General features: G+C 36.1%; 1 non-coding gene across 1 annotated transcript; it reads right to left on the bottom strand.

Moving 5' to 3' along the window:
• Positions 1-2,460: 2,460 nt before the first annotated feature.
• On the bottom strand, positions 2,461-2,533 carry TRNAP-AGG (transfer RNA proline (anticodon AGG)). The gene has a single exon. It is a non-coding gene; the product is annotated as a tRNA-Pro (tRNA).
• Positions 2,534-11,830: the final 9,297 nt, after the last annotated feature.

Genomic DNA, 11,830 nt, shown 5'->3' on the forward strand with positions numbered 1-11,830 from the left:
TAGAATAAAACTTTCTCTTAAAAATTGATAACCAAAAGATGAAATGAAAACTTATTTGGGTTATTTTTCTATCCCAAGTGATGTATTCAGAGCTAACATATTTAAGAAATGGGAATTTTGCTTCAAAAGAGTACAGTAGGCAGATACCCAGGCAAAGTGTGAATGTCTAACTTAGGAAAACTGGGGTAAAGCTGTAAAACTAAGGAGCGAACAGAATAACACAATAATTTAGAAAGTATTCCACCTGTTTTCCCTTAATTATCTTAATGTTTTAAAGGCATTGGCCCTACAGAGAAGGTGCCACTGAAACAATCCAGGATTTAAAATAACTATCAAATTCAGCATTCCTGGGTTGTAGCTAAATTTCTCCGGAAACCTAGAAGTATTTCTCAGATGACTTTGAATATATGAAATGACTCCAAGCTAATGAAAATTGAATGGGGGCTGGATTTTTTTTCTCCCCAAAGCCTAATGTTTAGAATTTTAATCTGCCATATTCAGTCAGTCCTAATTAGAGGACTTCAGCACCATGCAGACATCTATCACCATGATATGGCTCTGGGGAGGCATGTGTGTGTAATTAATCACCATGAGTACCTGCCGTTCCTCCTTTTCCCTTGCGAAGATTAGAACGGAAAGAGATGAGCAGGGGCGGCACATTGTGTAAACAACTCCGCATCTTACTGGTTCAATTATTTTACTTTCTTGGAAGAAAAGCCTTGTTTTAAAAATTGATAATGTTCATTTTTTTCCATTCTTTTTAGTATATACATTCACGGACATTTTATTCTTTTAGCCTGAAAACTACAGAGCTATTTCACTAGGTAGGGGACAGGGGGCAGGGAGTTTACTGTTTTATGAAGAGTGTGCTATTGTGTCTCAAAGGACGAGTTCCTCTGTGTGAATCCCCAGTGCTTATCCATGAAACACCTGTCTTTTCTTTGGAGCTTTCCATGCAAGTGCTGAGAAAATCTGACCTTTTTTAACTCATGAGATAATGACAAGACTGCCAAACATGTGTTGTCTCATAATTGCTTTTACAGATCTGTGCCGTAAGCTATGATTAAATACTAGGAGAAAGGTCATTAAAAGATAAAAGAATGAAAATGGCTTGTTTATGGAAATCAATGAATTTAGGATTCTGTGGCACCTATGATAAACCGCAAATACAGTGAGACAATAAGCTTTAATGAACTTTAAGTGTTGAAGGATATTTTTCTGCTGGGCCATCAACAGTTTGAGTGTGAGTGGCAGGTTTTGCATGTTAAATGTGGTTGTTTGTACTCTGCAGGACAGTCAGGAGAAAGCAGGTGGCAGTTGTCTTTCAGTGTAAAGAATAAAGGAGTCTAGTGTCTGTAGTTTCCTGAGGGAATTGTACACTTTAAGCTACTCAGCTCAAATGTGAATGTGTCTCAACCAAAATTTCAGATTCAAAAATTTTCCCATCAAGCAAATCGGAGTAGGCAGAAAGAACATACATCACTGGGTCCAGGGTTCAAAAACCACGGGAAATACCAGAGTTGACCATAAAGATGATCAGAGTAAAGCAACTACTACTGGACTTTGAACAAAATTTGCTTTTATGACAACTCTTCAGGATAGATAAAGCAATGCATCTTAAGGACATGACACTTAATTTGGGGGACTTTTGATCTGAAGACAAAGCGAGTTCCCTGGAGCTCTGAAGAGCAGCTGGTAAATGAGAAAGCTTATATCTGAGAACAGAAACAAAAAGACCTCTGGTTAAAAAGCCCCAAAATGAGTGCATCAAGACAAAATGCAAGCCAGAGATTGTTCAAAGATAAAAGTGATGGTAGCGGAAGCAGAGTACTAGGAACTTGAGTTGTGTGTTAGAATTTGGACTCAAAGACAATTAAATGAACCTTCCTTATGCAAAGAAAGGCAAGCACAGCATTTTAGAAAAGGATTTAAAAATCAAACCATGATCAGAGCTGATACTCTGCTTCTGCCTCTCTGAAGCTAGGTTAGTTAATTCCTGCATTCCTTAATTAGAAGGAAGCAGATCTATGTTACCAAGATTCTTGACATTGCAATTTTGACAACTGAGGGTCCAACGGAAAAGTCAGGAAGAAATGCTGGTCATGCAGGTTGAGCAGTCTTAGCAAATTTTCTTTTTCTTCACTCCAACTCTTTTCAGGGAAACAGATTGTGATGAATCCAGTCTGTCTCTGGCAGAAAAATATGCGGGACTACATTAGCAAGAAAAAGTTGCAGACGATATCAGAAGTTCATTTTTTAAAACATAATTAATATGAATTCAGCTTTGTGTCAAATATCTAGCAGAGAGAGGGATAATTAAGCTTGTGTAAAACATTAAAATGAAGATGAGCTAATTTTTAAAAATTGCGTATTTACTTGTTCCTTTTTTAAAATTTATTTACTTTTATTTAAATTTGGGGGGATAGGTAAAGCTTTATTTATTTACTTATTTATTTTTAATGGAGGTACTGGGGATTGAACCCAGGACCTCATGCATCCTAAGTGTGCACTCTACCACTGAGCTATACCCTCCCCACTAAGCTAACATTTTGTGATCTAACTTTTAAAGCAATTTTCCGCTTGAATTGTAGGAAAGGATTTAGGAAGGATTAATTTCAAAAATGCTTTTATACAAATATCATAAGATTATCAGTTTTTCCTTTGAAATAATAGAAGGTTAGACTCGACCCTCTTCTTTGTAGAAAAATAATCTACTTATGATTTGTAAGTAAAGGCAGCAACAGAAAAAGAAAAATAGCATGAATGATACCAGTAATGCAAAGGGAGCATTTTATGAAGCAAAGGCAATACTTGATTGCCTGCACCTTTAAAGACAAAAACACTGAAAAGGAGAATAATGAATTATCCGGGTTGAAAGATTTTTTTTTTTTTTTTTTTTTTTTGTAGAGCACTTACGTTTAAGGTCATCCTTTCATCCTAGAGTGCTGATTCATCAGTTTGAAGAAATGAATAAATTCAATGCCAGGTATAGTGTCATTTTCTTTGTGGGAGCTCAGTAAACATTAATCAAGGGAGCTGATGAGAATTTACAAAGCAGAAAAACAATATCATCCACATGTCTGTGACATACAATAAAAATTATATTAGCCCTAGCATTTAAAATATGGGCTACATGTGGACGTCTTTCTTATTTTGGCAACCCTGTTTCAAGCACAAGTTGACTCCTTTAACAGGTGGATAATTCTTGAATTTCTAATCACGTTACCCTGCAAAGTTTCCTTTAAAAAAAAAGAAACTAAAGTATCAATAGTTACATATATGTAAAATGTCAAAGAAGTTTTGCATCTTTTTAAATAATAATGGTATTAGTAGTACTAAAGTTGCAGATATTGGATCTCAAGATTTAATTATGATCACAGTTACACATTTTGGTAATTCACTATATAAATATTTAGGGAACTTAGTATGAGCCAGGCTATCAAAAAAAATGAATGCCACCTCTTTCAGTTATTACAGTTATCATTATTACTTAGCTGGTGAGTTGCATACTAATGAGGTAGTGGAATGCAGGAGTGGCGATAAGGGGGCCACTGGTCCCGTAAGAAGAAAGGTGGAAGAGGAAAATGACATTCAGATGTTCTATAGGTACTTTCCTATATCCTCATTTCACTTAGTCTTTAATCTGCGCATCACCCACTAAGATAGGAGTAACTATTTATCTTCCTTATATATTTTTTTCATTTTTTTCTTAACAAATGAAAACTCCTTGGCCTAAAGTTACGTGATTCTCCTAGCAATTAAATTATGTAGCTATGATTTGAAGCTATGTCTATATTACTTCTGATGTGGTGTATCAGTATATATATAGTGGTTATAGCTTTAACCACCTTGCCTTAGGACAGGATCTAGGGGGAACACTTCTGTTGTCATGTCTCTACTCAATAGTGTGATATCATTCCTGGCTATAAAAAAGACTAAAGGTTCCAGAAACCCGTAACAGCAAGTTTGAACTAATAGCCCACTTTGCTCAATGACATAATCACTTCTAATTATTTACTACTGTTTATTGTGGGAAGTATTTGTAATTTCCAGAAACCAAGCATCCCAATTATTGCCTTATCACCTGAACTCGAATTTCCTTACCATCTTGGACATCTCCTAATCTGTTCTCATCTTTCACCTCCTTTGCGAGGGCCAAGATTAAAGCACTGTGCCCTTGGAAGCTCTGAGTCAGTCATTAACAATTCATAAATCTTCACTCTTTTAGTTCTCCTCACCTCCTGACCTTATCTAAAATTTAAGAGTCTGCTAAGGACATTTCGCTTGCATCCCTCAGATATAGGAAGTAGTCAGGATGCCCTCCACTTTTAAGAGCTCCTTATGTTAAGGATTTCACCACCACTTCTTATTGATTCATTTTATTTATTCTACCATATTCATCTCCTTCATTCATCAGCACCATCTTTCCTGCACTTCTGTTTTCAATTTGTATGTATTGAGCTACCACTAAAATGAATTGCAAACCTTCATAACTCCCTTTCCCACTCAGCCTCCATCATCCTTGAATGCAGGGTCTTCCATTTGTCCACATGCCGCAGAACTGCTGGGTGTAGCTGGGGGTAAATGTCACAAGCGTGGTGGTCTGTTTTACTAGAAGTTCCCAACTACAAACACAAACATCAGCACTTCCAAGTTTACCTACTATTATTCTGTTAGTATATTTTCATTTATCTTCCAGGTTCTCACCACCTCCCTTTTCCATCGCCCTTCACTCTCAGATAATGATTTCACTTCGTATTTCATCAAGAAAGTAGAATCTAACACTCAAAAGGAACTATTTTTTCCAGTAACACATCTATAATCAAACACAAATTTGTGCCTTTCATCTGTCTTTTCTCTATTCCCTTACTTTTATTAAAACCCCTTCTTTTCCCTTGGTTCTGGATAATATTCATTGATGTTAGTCAAAATTTTAGCTCATTCACTACTCATCATTCCTTCTAAATCATTACATTATCCTGCTCCACTGGATCATTAACATTAGCTGATCTAGTGTCCCCTACTAAGTGAACTGTAATTCCACTGTACAAAAATAGAGAATTTCATCCTTGATGACACAACCCCTCCAGTGATGGGTCATTTTCTGTTCCTTTTCATAGGAGAATATGCTAAGTATCTTCCACGATTTGTATCTGATCTTATCTTCTGTTTACTTGTCAACCAGTTGAGCTTCTGTCCCCACAACTACGGAGACAATACTAACCTAGGTGATTAAAAAAAAAACATGTTGCCAAATTCATTGCTATTTCTTTAGCTTTGTCTTACTTGAAATCTCACCAACCCCCTCTTCTTTCCGGGATGGTTCCTCTCTAGGAGTCTTTGAATTCATGCATCCCTGCCTTTCCTCTCCCCTCTCCCTCTCCCTCCTTCCTAGGTCTACTTTTCTGGAAATACCTACTTCCTCGTGCCCCAGAGGTTAATCTGGAGTACTTTTGTTCTTTTCTCTCTATCTTTCACCCCGGTGATGGCATCTAGTACCATGGCTATAAATAATATTTGTATGTGATACTTACTCAATTTAAACGTTCAGATGGTTATTCAATATTTTATTCTACATCTTTAGTTGGATATGTAATAGGCATCTCAAATTTAGCATGTCCAATACGTATTACATCTTTTATCTCTTCCCAGGAGTCCCCTTCTCAGGAAATGACACTGCAGAACCCATGACTTGGGAGACACTTTCTATTTTTCTCACTCATGTTTTCCTCATCCAACTCATCATCAAGTGCTTTTAGAAATAATTCAACTATTTCTAAATATATCAATTTTCCTGCCTCGATTTCTGGGCCCCATTCAATCCGTTTTTCATGCAGCACTTAGAATGACAGTATTTTTTAAAAATCCAATCAAATAATGTCCCTCTCCAGCTATAAAAATTCCTTAATGACTTTGCCTTTTTAAAACATAAAGTCCAAACTTCTTACTGCAGCCTTTAGGTCTACCAGCTGTCTCACCTGATTCTGAACTCATTGACTCTCCTACAATCATACAGACTTTCTGTCCCTCTTTCCTGCTTCAGGGCCCTGGCTCTTGTCCTTTCCGTTCTTTGCCTGCACTGCTTTTTTTAGGGACTGTGCAGTACTGATTCCTTTGTGTTTCTTGTCTCTCAGCTCATGTCTCATCTGTAGAGAAGCTCTTCATTTTCACACCATGTAAAATCCTTCCTCATTATTCCATCATGTAATCTTGTTTATTCATTTTATTTCAAAATATGTTGTAATATTATTTTTCTTTTCCATTTAAATTTAAATTCAGTCAGAATAAGGTTTTTGTCTGTTCTGACAAGAGGAAAAGCTGTCTTGCCTAGAACAGTTATTTGCACATAGTAGGGACTCAATAATGATTTGTTAATTTAAAGAATGAGTCAATGGAGACATCCTTTCCCAGGATCATCAGTAGAGGAAATATAAATGCCAGAAAAAAGAGGCTGTGATCTCCAAAGTTCAAAAGCTTACTACGATTTTCATAAGAAGTTCTCTTGTATAAGCATGACAACGTAGATGTTGGCATTTCGAGAGTATCAACAGAGACAGCTAATAGTGCAGAATGTGGGCAAGATGTGTATCACAGGTGAAACTCAGAAGGCCCAAAAGATAACTATTTTTGACTTCAGAAACTCTGTTTTTAAAATTCTGTTTTCTTACCATTTTTGGAAACATGTTTAAGAGAGTAACTGGAGCCACATTCTGCACACTAAATCTATGGTTTGATTTAATCATGTAGCACTTGTGATGGGGATGGGGATAGTTACATCAATGGGCTTTTTGTTTTCTTTAAGGATTTCCTATAGGTAAATCCATTTCAGAGATCCTCCTATGCTTTTAACTCTAAGTTGATTAATTGCCTTTTACCCTTTTATAGACTTACTCCTTTCTGGGTGTCCAAAACCTTTAAATTCTGTTTCTATTTTGAAGACAATGCATCATTCTAAAGAATGGTTGGAGGATTTGTTGAGACAGTTGTCACGTTAAAAAAAAAAAAAAAGCTCTAGAAATGGGTAGATATGTTTCCCAGTGGTCACCCTTCATTACCCAAAAGTATAAGTACAGGTACAGTGATTAATCCAGAATATAAATTTATTGTGAAGATGCCCAATGATGATCCTTGTTCAATTATTTTAAAGAGTCTGTTTTTGGAAGACAATTCTTGGTGAGTCTGTCGTATTTCTGTGTGTATTGTTAACAAGGCACTAACTGCTCTTTTTTTCCAGACTCTTTTCAAGAAAGTCTGTATAGTAAACAACCTTGGGAAATAGAAACAGTGTCTTCCTCTGAAGCACTAAAAAAGAGTGCAGTTGCCTGTGGTCAGGGTACCTCTTTTGTAGTGAAACGTGTTGCTTGTGCAGTTATCATCAGACCCTCTTCTCATTACCATATGAAAATTGGGGATCAGCAACTGACACAAAGTGATGAGATTTGCTGCTGTTGCTCTGAGTTATCAGCGCTCCTTTCTGTCTGGCCTCAGAGTTGTGTGCCTTCTACCGGCATCTCTACAGCGATGGCAGGCTAAATTGTTTGCTTGCAAGTAGGTTAAACTTTCAGATCCTTCATAGGCTCTTGATAGTCGTAAGCATTTATCTAGCAGCTTACGGGCTAATTTCCATCTTCTCCTTCTGTGTTTATCAAGCAAACTGTTGGTAACGTGGCGCTTGATATAACTTGCCTTCAATGAGAGACTAAGAGTCACGTTTCACATCATTGTACATTCCTAAAATTTTATTTAGATTATAATCTGATAGCATCACAAGGCTGCAGGAAGGAAAAGCACTAATTTTAACATTCTTGTCACATTTGCAGTTTTAATATAAATTAGCATATTAGCATTTGGGCTTTTTTTTCAATCAGTCTGTTTGAACTTAATGGGTGTCCAGCTCGGAGATCTGAATACCTTTAAAATGTGCTCCCCAGATTAGTCTGTGTAATGTATACGTCTTTACCAGATTTCAGACAGCGGTGAGTTCATTGAGGTAAATGCTGTCATCTAAGGTGCAGGGGCCAGGTTGGGTGGCCAGAAGGATCTCTTCAGTTTACACACTCTTTTGTTAGGTAAGAAATATTTATTCCTTTGGAACTGATTTGTAAACAGTAAGGGAACATCTCTTCATTCACACCTATTCAATGATTATAAGTGAGTAGAAAAATAACTGAACAAAAGTTTTACTGAGTAATAGAAATCCATATTTGGTAACCAGTATTACTTGTTTATTCTCCCCAATGGAGATATCATGCATCTAGTTAAAACCTGATGAAATATAAATTTAAAAATAAGTAGAAAAAGAGACTCTAGGTATTTTTAATATTCACGGAGAACGATTAGCAAATATAATTGATTATTGAAAATACAAGTATTTTAGAAAATTAATTACATATTAAAATTATTAATATTTGTTAGTGATAATAAATATAAACACAAACCAAGATCTTTGCAATTAATAAGTGCAAAGGAGAATGTACAGACACAAACCCCTTCAGGAAATGACCTAATGCTTTTGCCTGCTAATTCTTAGGAGGAAATTTAGACTGAACTTCCCTTGCTATTATTAGCACTAGTGCATGTGTAGGTGTGTGTGTTTTCTTAACTATTATACCTTTTACCACAAAAAATATACTTACCATATTACAAGTGATACAATTGCATGTGAACATATCCTGTCTTGCATTATTCATAGCACTGTACTCTACTGTACTTTCAAACTGTCCTTTCTCAATGACAAAAACCAATCATTGAAAACAGAAGTCAGCCACCCCACAAATCAGCAACCAGTGAACTTGTCTCATTTAAATCCTTAAAGTCCCTAAGGATCTTTAGGTCACAGAGGTTGGAGAGTTTTTCTGACAAAGCTAAATGTGGTAGTTGATATTCTTCCTTATTAGAATAAATTTTTGGTAAACTTGTTAGTTGGGGAATTAAATCACAATTATTTAGCATTGATATTAATTTTCCATAAAATAGGGAAAATTATATGAGTTTAAATATTATTTGGTGTTAAATACACAAACATTTTACCTTTGATATTCTAAAAGATTTAAAATATAACATAAATTATAGTACACAGTTTTAAATGTTAATTTACCTTGTAGATGATAGAGAGATATGGAAAATGACCTACAAAATAGCTTAAATATAGAAATATAAATTCCTATAAGTTGTATGCAAAGTACTTTTCTTAAATTTTCACATTTAATAAACAGGATTAAAATTTCCAAAATTGATTATTTCCATCAAAGTATGTTTTGGGATTGTGTGACTATATAGACAGATTAGTGGATCATCCTGGTGAATAAAAACTAACATTATTTCCTCAAATTTCTAATTATGACTTTTTGCTTATTTTTCCCTGAGTTCATTATTTCTACATTCATACTTTTAGTCCTTTTGTAACAATCTCTTAGATGCATTTTCTGCATTATAATGTGAATAAACAGAAATTCTCTCTGTTAGACAAGTTTGCAATCCACTTGAAACTGTGTAAAAATTACTTCTGATATGAAACCATTGTTGACACAGTAGCCTGATTAACACTTGCATAGTGAGAAAGCGAACTGATAGATTTTTTCCCACTGAGATTAGATACTAACCTTAATAAAGGCAAAAAACACACTTAATCTCTTTTTGCAGCCATGGTTATTTTGGTTACAAATGACAATACAACTCAATCTATCCTTAGCACAAAGAGAACTTAGTGACTCAAAGGATGGCATTATCTTCAGGCATGGCTGGCTTCAGGAATTCAGAGCATCATGAGAATTCTTTATCTGTCTCTTCCTTTCTCAGCTCTATTTGACTTATTCTCCGAGAGATGCTGTTTAAGTAAAGCAACAAGCTGCCCAGGCAACTGCCAATTTACGTGTTCCTTGGAGGCTGACATGCCAGTGTGAAAAATAACCACCATATGTTTTTCCAGATATCTCTGGTGAGGTCCCAACATGGATTCTCATTAGCCCAGCTTGGGCCATACCAATTTTTGGACTAAATACGCATCCATGGAATGGAGAACTCTGATTAGTCAGACACATGCATACACCTCCCACTGGGGCTTAGAAGGTATGTTCAACCCCACCAAAAGCAGTCATTGATCAAGATAATGGTAAAACAGACCAGAGAGCCTAAGCAGACAGAAATAAATGTTTCTTGCTCTTCCTGAGCCCGAATCTACAAACTAATCATTCTGAGGAAGTTCGTAGAAAGCACTTCAATACTTTTGTGTTAAAATACATATCTAAATCAAACTTTGAAAGTTTCTTCTTCATTTAGTCACTATCAGTAAAGTAAAACACATTTCTCAAAATACTCTATTTTACTGAATGAAATACATGCATAGTACTCTGTATACTGAGTAGCACTGCATCCCGAGTTGATAACAAGAGCTATATGTATGAATTGGGGATAATTCTAAATTGGTGTTAAAATATTCAACTCAAGATTATTTCGAGAAACGAAACTGAGCTTGTGGCTATTCCAGTCTCTTTGTTTCTTCTCCTTCTAGTGTCCTCTTATCCACCACTAGGTTCTCCATCCCTGCTGATTTTGCTATGTAGTGACCAATGTACATGAGAACATGAACTTTGAGATTAGGATGAGTAGGGGTTTGTAAGTGCAAGGCTGGCCTTTCTTACCAGCTCTGTTTCCTTTGGTAAATGTTTCAGTTTCTCTCATCAGCAGTTTAGAGCAGATAGATTTAGAACCTATGGGCAATCCTTTTAGCCAACAGTATTATTTCCTTTGCACTAACATCCCAGCTAAAAATCAATCCAAACCTCTGGCTTTTCTGAATCTGAATTTATGAGAAATAACAAATAAAATCACATAAGCAAGCATGCAGGTGCTGCTCTATTTGTGAGACTTCCATCTCTGCAAGTCCTTAAATACTTCCTGAAGATTCTTTATATTTTCCAAAGCTTCTTTCTAACCCATTTGCCACTTACCCAAACCTCTGTTTCTCTTCTCAAACCTTCCACGTGACACTTGCCTTCTTCTTTTTACATCCCAGTAATTTCTAGCCTCCTAAACCGTAGGCTCTTCAGCATCTTCATACTCTGATCCCATTCCTCCTGCCCAGGCTCAAATCTGCTCACTGGCTTTAGATTCCATCTTGTCCTGTTTCTCATGACTGTCTCACTACTGACTCCCCCTCTTCTATATTTTATAATTTTTGTACTAATATCTTCTATATTATTTTCTTATCACTACTGTAAAAATTTACCACAACTTTAGTGGTTTAGAACGTGATACATTTATCATCTTACATTTCTGGAGGTCAGAAGTCTCAGATGGGTCTTAGAGGGCTAACATCAAGGTGTCAGCAGGGCTCTGTTCCTCATAGAGCCTTTAAGGGAGAATCTGTTTCTTTACCTTTTTCAAATTGTGGCAGCTACCTGGATTTCTCTCCTTGTGGACTCCAGAGAGCAATCATGTTATTCCAGGCTCTACTTCCATCCTTACATCTTCTTCTCTGAGTCTGACATTCCTGTCTTCCTCTTATAAGAACTCTTATGATTACATTGAAAATCCAGAAATGTCTCATCGTTCCAACTAAAGAAGCTAGACTTAATCACATCTGCAAAGTCATTTTTGCTGTGTAAGGTAGCATGTTCACAGGTTTCAGGATTAGGGCATAAACATCTTTGAGGAAACACTGTTCTACCACGCTTCTCTAACATTATTAGTCAATGTCCATTCCTTTTTTATTCTTGCTCCTTAACCCTACTTTGTGATCACATTATTTCTGACCTTTTCAAAACCAATCTTGAATTGTCTGCACACATTGTTTTCCTCATCTCTCCCTAGATACACATACGCACACATT

Source organism: Vicugna pacos, chromosome 6 (assembly GCF_048564905.1).
Source record: "Vicugna pacos chromosome 6, VicPac4, whole genome shotgun sequence".
NCBI classification, from domain to species: Eukaryota; Metazoa; Chordata; class Mammalia; order Artiodactyla; family Camelidae; genus Vicugna; species Vicugna pacos.